We start from the raw sequence: 9,733 nt of genomic DNA, 5'->3' as shown, positions 1-9,733 counted from the left end.
ACGAGACAGCAAAAGAGACACTGATGTATAGAACAGTCTTATGGACTCTGTGGGAGAGGGAGAGGGTGGGAAGATTTGGGAGAATGACATTGAAACATGTAAAATATCATGTAAGAAACGAGTTGCCAGTCCAGGTTCGATGCATGACGCTGGATGCTTGGGGCTGGTGCACTGGGACGACCCAGAGGGATGGTATGGGGAGGGAGGAGGGAGGAGGGTTTAGGATGGGGAACACATGTATACCTGTGGCGGATTCATTTTGATATTTGGCAAAACTAATACAATTATGTAAAGTTTAAAAATAAAATAAAATTAAAAAAAAGAAAGAAGCCAACTTATGAAGAAGGCATTTTTAAAGATGGTTAGAAAAAGTGCTGAAATGTAACCTTTGAATAACTAGTGAGTACATACAGAAATGCTGGCAAGTCTGACTGGAGGCTGAATTTACCTAAATGCAAAGCGTCAAATGGGGCAGAGAAAAGCTGAAGTGCTATTAATGAAACCATAAGTGGCAAATGTACATTAAATCTACTCATCTCTCACTGAAAAGGAGCACTAGAGACTAAAGCTCTTTTAATCCCTCTGTTCATCTTTTTTACTGGGCAGATGATTAGCCATTTTTCAATGCTGACAAATTATATATTCTATTAAGTACTGGATCCTTCAACATTATGAAGATTACGGTCTTTAGCAATCATTTACAAAAAATTTTTAATTTTTTTCTTCTATTATGTTGTCTTTTAACATTTTTATTTTTCCTCATAAAATATTATTATGAAAATTCCCGCCATGAAGAAAAAAGCTTTCTCAATCTGGAATTCTAAACACTGTTAGTTTTTCTGTAAAATGCAAAAAATAGAAACAAACACCACTCCATTCAACAAGGTAAAATAACAGTGCACCTAGTTTTTTGAGAACTTTCTTTAAGTAGTTCCAGAATTAGTTCTCTGACACTACAGCAAACATTTCTCAAAATACACTGTATTTGATGATGCTGATATCAACATTTCTGTGTATTAGTGTAACTAGTTATCCTTTTTAAAAAAATTGAGGTGAAGTTCACATAAGATAAAATAACTATTTTAAAGCTCACAAGTCAGTGGCATTTAGTACATTCAAAATGTTGTGAAAACACCCTGCCAAGTTCCAAAACATTTTCATCACTCCAAAAGAACCCCAGTAATCACTAAAGCAGTCAATCCCTGTTCTCAGCTTTCCCTAGCCCCAGTAATCTGCTTTCTGCTTCAATATACTTACCTATTTTGGATATTTTCATATAAATGGAATCATACATTATGTGACCTTTCTTGTCTAGATTCTTTTATGCAGCATATTAAAATGCTCACAGTTCACCCATGTTGTAGCATTTATCATACTTCATTCCTATTTAGGGCTGAGTAATATTCACAACGGAGAAGGCAATGGCACCCCACTCCAGTACTCTTGCCTGGAAAATCCCATGGATGGAGGAGCCTGGTGGGCTACAGTCCATGGGGTCGCTGAGAGTCGGACACGACTGAGCGACTTCACTTTCACTTTTCACTCTTATGCATTGGAGAAGGAAATGGCAACCCACTCCAGTGTTCTTGCCTGGAGAATCCCAGGGACAGGGGAGCCTGGTGGGCTGCCGTTTCTGGGGTCACACAGAGTCGGACACGACTGAAGCGACTTAGCAGCAGCAGCAGCAATATTCACAATTTGTTTTTCTTTTTATCTGCTGATGAACATTTGGGATGTTTTCACCTCATGGCTATTGTGAATAGTGCTATTAACATTCATGAACAAATATCTGAGTACCTGTATCGATTTTCTAGATATATATTTAGGAGCAGAATTGCTGGGTTATTCTATGTTCAACTTTTTGAGGAACTATCAAATTGTCTTCCAGAGCAGCTGTACCATTTTACATTCCTACCAGCAATGTAAAAGAGGTCTGATTTATTCTGATTTTTACCATCAATTTTTATTTTTTTTTCCAATTATAACCATTCTAGTGGTTGTGAAGGAGGTATCTTACCATTGTTTTTATTTTGCATTTCTCTAATGAATAATGCTATTAAGCATCCATTCTGTGCTTGTTGGTCACTTCTTCTTTGGAAGAATGTCTATTCAAATCCTTCACCTATTTTAAAATTTGGTTACTTGGAATATTATTTAAAATACATTTAAAATCTGGAATACTTATCAGATATACCATTTGTAAATATTTTTCTCCCATTCTGTAGGCTGACTGTTCACTTTGCTAATAACGTCTTTTGATAAATGGAAGTTTTTAATTTCGAAGTCCAATTTTTCAACTTTTTGTTCCAATTTTCAGTGCCATATCTAGGAATCCACTGTCAAATTCAGGGTCATAAAGATTTACCCCTATGTTTTCTTTTAGGATATTTATAGTTTCAGTGCCTACAATTAGATGGTGTATCACGCAGGATCCTAGTTCAGAGGCCAGGGATCAAACCCATAGCTCTGCATTTGGAAGCACAGTCTTAACCACTGGACTCCTAGGGAAGTCTGCTTGATCATTCTGAGCTAATTTTGTTATGTGGTGTCAGCCGGAAGCCCAACTTCATTCTTTTGAATGTGGATGTCTAATTGTCTCAGCGCCATTTGTTAAAGAGATTATTCTTTCTCCCAGTGAGTGGTCTTAGCACCTTTGCTGCAAATAACTGGCCAGGAATGCATGAGTTTATTTCTTCTAGTTATTCTACTGGTCTGTAGTTATTCATTTACACTATATACTTCTCTACATGCTAAAAGCATAAATACAAGACAGTTTGGATAAGACACAATACTCTTAAGATCTTTAGTTCGACTTAAAGTTTCCCATCAGACTGGCGACATGCTTTCTCAATAGCAAGTACATAGGTGACCTGAGTTGTACCTTTGGTAGGGACGATACCACCCTACCAAAGCACTGTCTTCCTGGAGCTGACATGAGAAAGACTGGGATTCCTTAGGTTCTTGCAAATCAATTTCAGGCACTCTCTACCATAAATGTATGTGGCACTGAGATGCCACCACCAACCTTGCTCTTTGTGTAGCTCATCATCACTGGGAGCAGGAAAGGTGATAAAAAAGGGAAAGGTGACACAAAGGGGGCACAGCTTCCACCCTCAGGAGACCTGTATCACTTGTTAGCAATAGCTAATACACTTGGACTAGGTGACCAAGAATTCAGTTTATCACATACTTATAAGCATGTGCAGTGACTACCTGTAACCTCATAGCCACAAATACCAAAGATTTTACTGAAAATTACGTGAACTCGGTGTTTGCTGCAAATGTTCTCTTGATATATAAATTCAGAAAACAACATGGAAATGGGCAAATGAAAGCTGTGAAGGGGTAAAATACTGTTTCATGTTAGTTCCAAAAATGTTTTTTGAACTTACTTTTTTTAAGCTCATTTTCAAGATAGTTTTAAAGAAGAAAAGTCTTAAGAATTATTCTACAAAAGTACAGGAAAAAAACAATATAGGAAATTACTTTTTTCCATTTTTTATTCTAATATTCTAGTGACAAAATATAACTTATCTAGGCCTGACCTACCGAGTCTACTGTTCTCAACAATGAACGCTATTAATGGATTTACTTACAACTCACAGTACAATGACATTAAATGATATGCAGAGAGTCATAAATTTTAAAACTGTGGTATGATCATGGCAATAATGATCATTTTTATCTTTAAGAGGGAAGAAGGTAGTCTTTTTGATGCCAAAGATGCCATTAAAATTAGAGGGTGCTTGAACTTTACTCAGGAGATACTGAAGTCAGAGTCTTTCTTTGTATCAGCCAGAGAAGCAGAACACTTAAGAGCAACTTAAGAACCAGTCATCTGGCTGGAAGCTGAAGTCCTTGAATTAGGCTGGAAGCTGAAGTCCTTGTACTAGGCACTGTGAGAATTCAGTTCAGTTGAGTTCAGTTCAGTCACTCAGTCATGTCTGACTCTTTACGACCAGAGTACTACCATGCAAAGCTCTACCCCAAAGGCCCCCAGGATCTGATAATACCACTAACTTACAAGAGAGGCTCTCTGAATTTATAAGGAATCTCTTCTGAAAAACTGTTCCATAAGAAACTCTTCTACCATCTGATAAATCACAAGGTATGTGATGAGGGTCATATGAGAGGGAAATCTGGCTTATTTTACCAACCTCTTTTAGGTGGTATATTCCTCAGTGCACTTTCTCTTCTTTCTCTCCATTTCTCAATAGGGACTTAACCAAGGATACACAACACTGAGCTTAAAAAGCCAAAAGTTTAGAGTAGCCTGAACCAGGAAGATCAACTTAAAGCTACGGAGGGAGGGGACTGGGAGAGTGGAAGGGCTTCTTTCTAAACTAACCATGCTTGTTTATCTCAGATATCAGTCACTTGGAGCAGTGCTTCTCAAACTTTAATACGAGAAGCACTTGGTATTTAATATGCATGTGAATCACCTGTGGATCTTGTAAATATGAATATTCTAATTCAGTAGGTCTGGGATGGGGTCTGAGATTCTGCAGACTGTACCTGACAAAGAGAAAGATGATATTCAGGGAGATACTACCAGGACTCTGACCAAAGCCGCTAAGTCTTTCTCTACCATTCTTTCTCTGTCAAGTGTCTCACTTGTCTTATGGTTCTTCATTTCTTCTGTGGGCTTCACTGATGGCTCAATTGCCTGCCAATGCAGGAGACGAGGGTTCGATCCCTGGGTCAGGAAGACACACTGGAGAAGGAAATGGCAACATACTCTATTAATTTTGCCTGGGAAATCCCATGGACAGAGGAGCCTCGGTGGGGTGCAGTGTATGGGGTTGCAAAAAGAACTGGATGTGACTTAGCAACTGAACAACATTTCTTCTGTATCTAAAGCCTTCCACCTCAGAGAGACAAGCCTCACAAGTAAGAGAGAGGAAGATCCCTCTTCTTAACCTTCTGTAACAGGTGCCAATTTAACTGCCCTTTGATCCAATTTGTTACTGTATTAAAGCATATTTGTTATCTATCATAATGGTTGAAGCAATACAGACGAAAATAAGAATTAATGATAACTTTCCTCCAAAGGGGCACTTGTATTTTAAAAGATTATCTAATCAACCTACATTAATATTTATTAAGGAGACTGCTATGTGGAAAATATTTTCGAGATCCTCTGCTCCTTATTCGTCTGGTAACATGGTATCATTCCACTTAACTTTAATTGGTCTGGATGGGTTTTAAGTACATAGAATCTACATTAAGAATATGTAGGCTTGTAGCCTCAAAGCCTCCAATCTCACTTCCTCTACCACTGTTAAGTGGCTTCATACTTCACAGTATACTGAAAACAGGAGTTGATACAGTGTACTCAAATACTGGAAATTTTAAATCATAAATCTCTGAATATAATGAGTCTCCATTACTGAAAATCTCATCTTAACAGTAAATTATATTGCAAAAAAAAAAAAGGCGGGGGGACGTATGAAGGTTTGGTAAGCAACTTTACAGAGACAGGTCATGGTATGGAAAGGAAGCAGAGAAAGGTATCACCTGCTGTGCAGTGAGTGTCCTTAGAGAGAAAAATGGGATTTTTGTAGAGAGGAAGGAAGATCATAGAGATTAGAGTTGAGTCAAAGTATCTTTCACTTTGGAGGGAGCACATGACTCAAACCTTTATAACATTTTTGTGGTTTACTATAACCAAAGCCTTTGTTAAGTTTCTAATTTCAGCATGCATACCTGTTCATAAAATAAAGTATGTTTTCAACATGTTAGTGCAAATTAAATTTTACAAGTCTATTCTATGTATTTATTAAATAAAATGAACAATTTTAAAGGTCATAAAGCTACCATATTTCCCAAACAGCAATGATTTCTTATTGCTAAAATAATTTATTTGGATTTTCACGTATTTTATTCCATATATTTCAGAAAACACACCATTTAGGAATAATCCTTCAAAATGATACATACTGGAAAGCAAAGAAAGTGATCATTAAATTTTTTGTTCCTACAGTATCAGTTTCTTAAAGGACACAGTTAACATTAATGATTACAATTGACATTATTAAAATTAAAGCTTTAAATTTACTGGTTTATTTATCCACTCATTCAAGTTTATAGTTGCCTAAAATGTTACTGAATATGTTAGCATTTCAACAACTTAAGCAGTAGCTACAATTTAATTACTCTGACCTAAACGCATTTCTGAGACTCTTAGAATTTAAAAACTCGACTCCTTTCTATAACACTCCCTCCAAAAAGATATAGATGGATCCCACTTACTGACTGAGAGTCATATTAAATACATGCTTGCCATTAATTAGCAGGATACTTGGCAGGTGGCCAGAGAATAAGCCTTTCTCCAAGATGCTAACACCTCATTCAGAGGCTATTTTAGACATTTAAAAACTTTTGTTCTTGCATGAGCATAAAATTTAAAAATATTGAAGGAACCCAAGCACAATAAAGATAAGAATGGAAAGGAATATTCTGAAAAGGTTTTATTTGCTAATGTGAATAAACTTATGGTTATTCAAATAATACAAAAAAAGGAAATATAAAATTTTAGCAGTTGTAAATAATTATGCTTCATTCTTTTTCTAATTAAATTTTAATGTCACATCAACAAGTTATTAAGATTTATTTTCCAGCAGGTGAATCAGAAGTAAGTTATCTAAATAAAGTACAATTAAATCTTTAAGTGCAATGTCAGCAGCCTTTCCAGCATACCCAATCTGAACTATTATGTAGCTGACTAAGATCTTAAACTGGCTTTGACTCATTTTCCTTCCTTACAGCTTAACCGTTTTGGGGTTGTTTATTTGTCAGTATTTGTCAGTATTTCCAGTGTTTCAGTTATTTTCCTCATCTGGACATCCTGCCTAAATGAAAACATCTTAGTGAAGTCAGAGAGTTACAGGAATACTGCACAACAGGGTCAGACAGACTTTTTCATGAGTTTCAAAAGGGACTGATTGGAAAATACACAGCAATCACCAAATCTGTCTTGATGAACGTGCCACATTTATAACATTGGGCTTCCGGGGTGGCTCAGTGTTAAAGAATTTGCCTATCGATGCAGAAACCAGGGTTTCACCCCTGGGTCGGTAAGACCCCCTGGAGAAGGAAATGGCAATCTGCTTCAGTGTTCTGGCCTGGAAAATTCCATGGACAGAGGAGCCTGGCAGGATACAGCCCATGGGGTTGCAAAGAGTCAGACCCCACTGGGCGACTAAGCACACGTGATCACATGTGCTGTCTTACCAGTAAGCACTCATCTTTGGTACAGATGGTTGAATGGTCAAAAGAAGTCTTAAAGGTAAGAGTACTTTGGAAAATACAGAAATACATGTGAGGTGAATGTCTATTAATGATGTATTCCAAATATAATTTATATTCTATTATTTCATAATTCAAGTCATTAATGAGAAAGTCTGCTTAATAAAGGTACATTGCCTATATCTGCATAAATTTTACCATAGACTTGAAGTATTTTGCATATGCTCTAGCTTTGATAAAAGTTGGTTATTTTTAAAAGGTGTATTAAAATGTACATAACATTTAAATATTTCTCTTCTACATTTAACAACTTCTCATTGGCTCATAATTTTACTTTTGACTTGCACTGACAATATATACTAATCTCCAATGCTTGAGGAAAAGAACTTTCAATTTTAAAAATGCCTATATTTGACTGTATTGTATAATTTTATGATTTGGATCATTAACTAGTCAAAATATTTGTTAGAAACTAGACCTTAATAGAAATATTTGATTAGAAACTTATGAAAATAACATTTCTAAGAAAATAAGGTCTATTTTAAACACACACACCTTCTAGTATAAGCCTGGTACTTAAACAATAGTCAATAATTATTAAAGAGGTGAATGAAAGTGGTAAGAGGTGGTTCTAGTCTTATGAACTGTTCATTTCTCCTCTTATTATACCATCTGTCTTCCTAGACGGCACATACGTATAAAACAATATATCTGATTCATTTTTTCAAAGGTATTGCTAAGAACAGTCACTAAATGCAAGTTCATTTCAAAAGCAGAAAAGGGGGCCTCAGAAATAACATCTTAGAAGAAGAAAATCAAATTTCAGAGGTAAAAATGACAAGAAATCTCTCAGGTTTAAAGTAAAACCATCTCAAAGACTTTCATATTCTCAAAGGAACTGCTTTTCTCTTTATTCTGCTGCTGCTTAAGAAAAGCAGCAGAAGCACTGCAAGAAATACAACTCTGTGGTCTAATCCAAAGTCTGAGGATGTCATACCTTCAGCTTTGTTCTTTCTTCTCAAGACTGCTTTGGCAATTCAGGGTTTCTTGTAGTTCCATATAAATTTTAAAATTATTTGTTCCAGTTCTGTGAAAAAGTCATGGGTATTTTGATAGAGATTGCACTGAACCTGTAGATTAGAAGTAAAATTAGTAGTATGAACATTTTAACAATACTGATTCTTCTAATCCAAGAACGTGGGATAGCTTTCAACTTCTTTGTATCATCATCAATTTCCTTCATCAGTGTTGTATAGTTTTCAGAGTGGAGGTCTTTCACCTCCCTTGTTAAGCTTATCCCTATGTATCTTATTCTTTTTGATATGATTTCAAACAAATTGTTTTCTTGCTTTCTTTTTTTGACAGTTCATTACACACAAAAGTGACAGATTCCTGTATATTAATCTTGTATCCTGCAAATTTACTGAGTTCATTTACTAGTTCTAGTAGTTTTTTGGCAGACACTTTAGAGTTTTCTATTTATAGTATCATGTCATCTGTAAATACTGACAATTTTACTTCTCTTCCAATTTCAATGCTTTTTATTTCTTTTTCTTCTCTGATTGCTGTGGCTAGGATTTCCAGTATTATGCTAAACGAAGTGGTGAGTGTGGGCATCCTTGTTTCACTCCTTATCTTAGAGGAAAGACTTTTAGCTTTTTACTGTTGAGTATATTAAGTGTGGGTTTGTCATACATGGGCTTTTACCATGTTGAGATATGTTTCCTCTACACCCACTTTGATGAGAGCTTTTATAAAGAATAGATGCTGAATTTCATCAAATGCTTTTCCTTCATCTATTGAGATGATCACGTGATTATTAACCTTCCTTTTGTTAATGTAGTAGACTGCATTGATTGATCTGTGAATACTGAACCATCCTTGTGTCCCTGGAATAAATCTCACTTGATTGTGGTCATATCATAATTTTTTATATATGGTTGAACACAGTTTGCTAATTTGCTAATATTTTGTTGAGAATTTTTGCATATATATTCACCAGAGGTATTTCCTTATAATTTTTTTGTAGGGTCTTTGTGTGATTTTGGTGTCAAGTTAATGGTGACCCCATAGAATGAGTGTGGGTGAGCTCAACAGTTTTTTGGAGCAGTATGAGAAGGATAGGTATTAGCTTTTCTTTGTATGTTTGATAGAATCTTCCTGTGAAACCATCAAACACTAGACTCTTCCTTGCTAGGTTTCTTTTTAATAACAAATTCAATTTCACTATTAGTGATGGGTCTGTTTAATTGTCTATTTCTTTCTAGTTCACTCTTAGAGGCTGTATGTTTCAGGAATTTGTCCATTTCTTCTAGGCTGTCCAATTTGTTGGCATACAACTGTTTGTGGTATCCTTTTATTACTTTTTTGTATCTCTGTGACAGCTTCGTTTCTTACTTTATTTGGGTCCTCTCTCTTTTCTTCTTGATGAGCCTGGCTAAAGTTGTATCAAGTTTATCTTTTCCCAAAAAAGCAGCTCTTGGTT

The sequence above is a fragment of the Bison bison genome, unplaced genomic scaffold (genome assembly GCF_000754665.1).
Source record: "Bison bison bison isolate TAMUID 2011002044 unplaced genomic scaffold, Bison_UMD1.0 scf7180017864218, whole genome shotgun sequence".
NCBI lineage: Eukaryota > Metazoa > Chordata > Mammalia > Artiodactyla > Bovidae > Bison > Bison bison.
Note: the sequence above shows the minus strand (reverse complement) of the source record.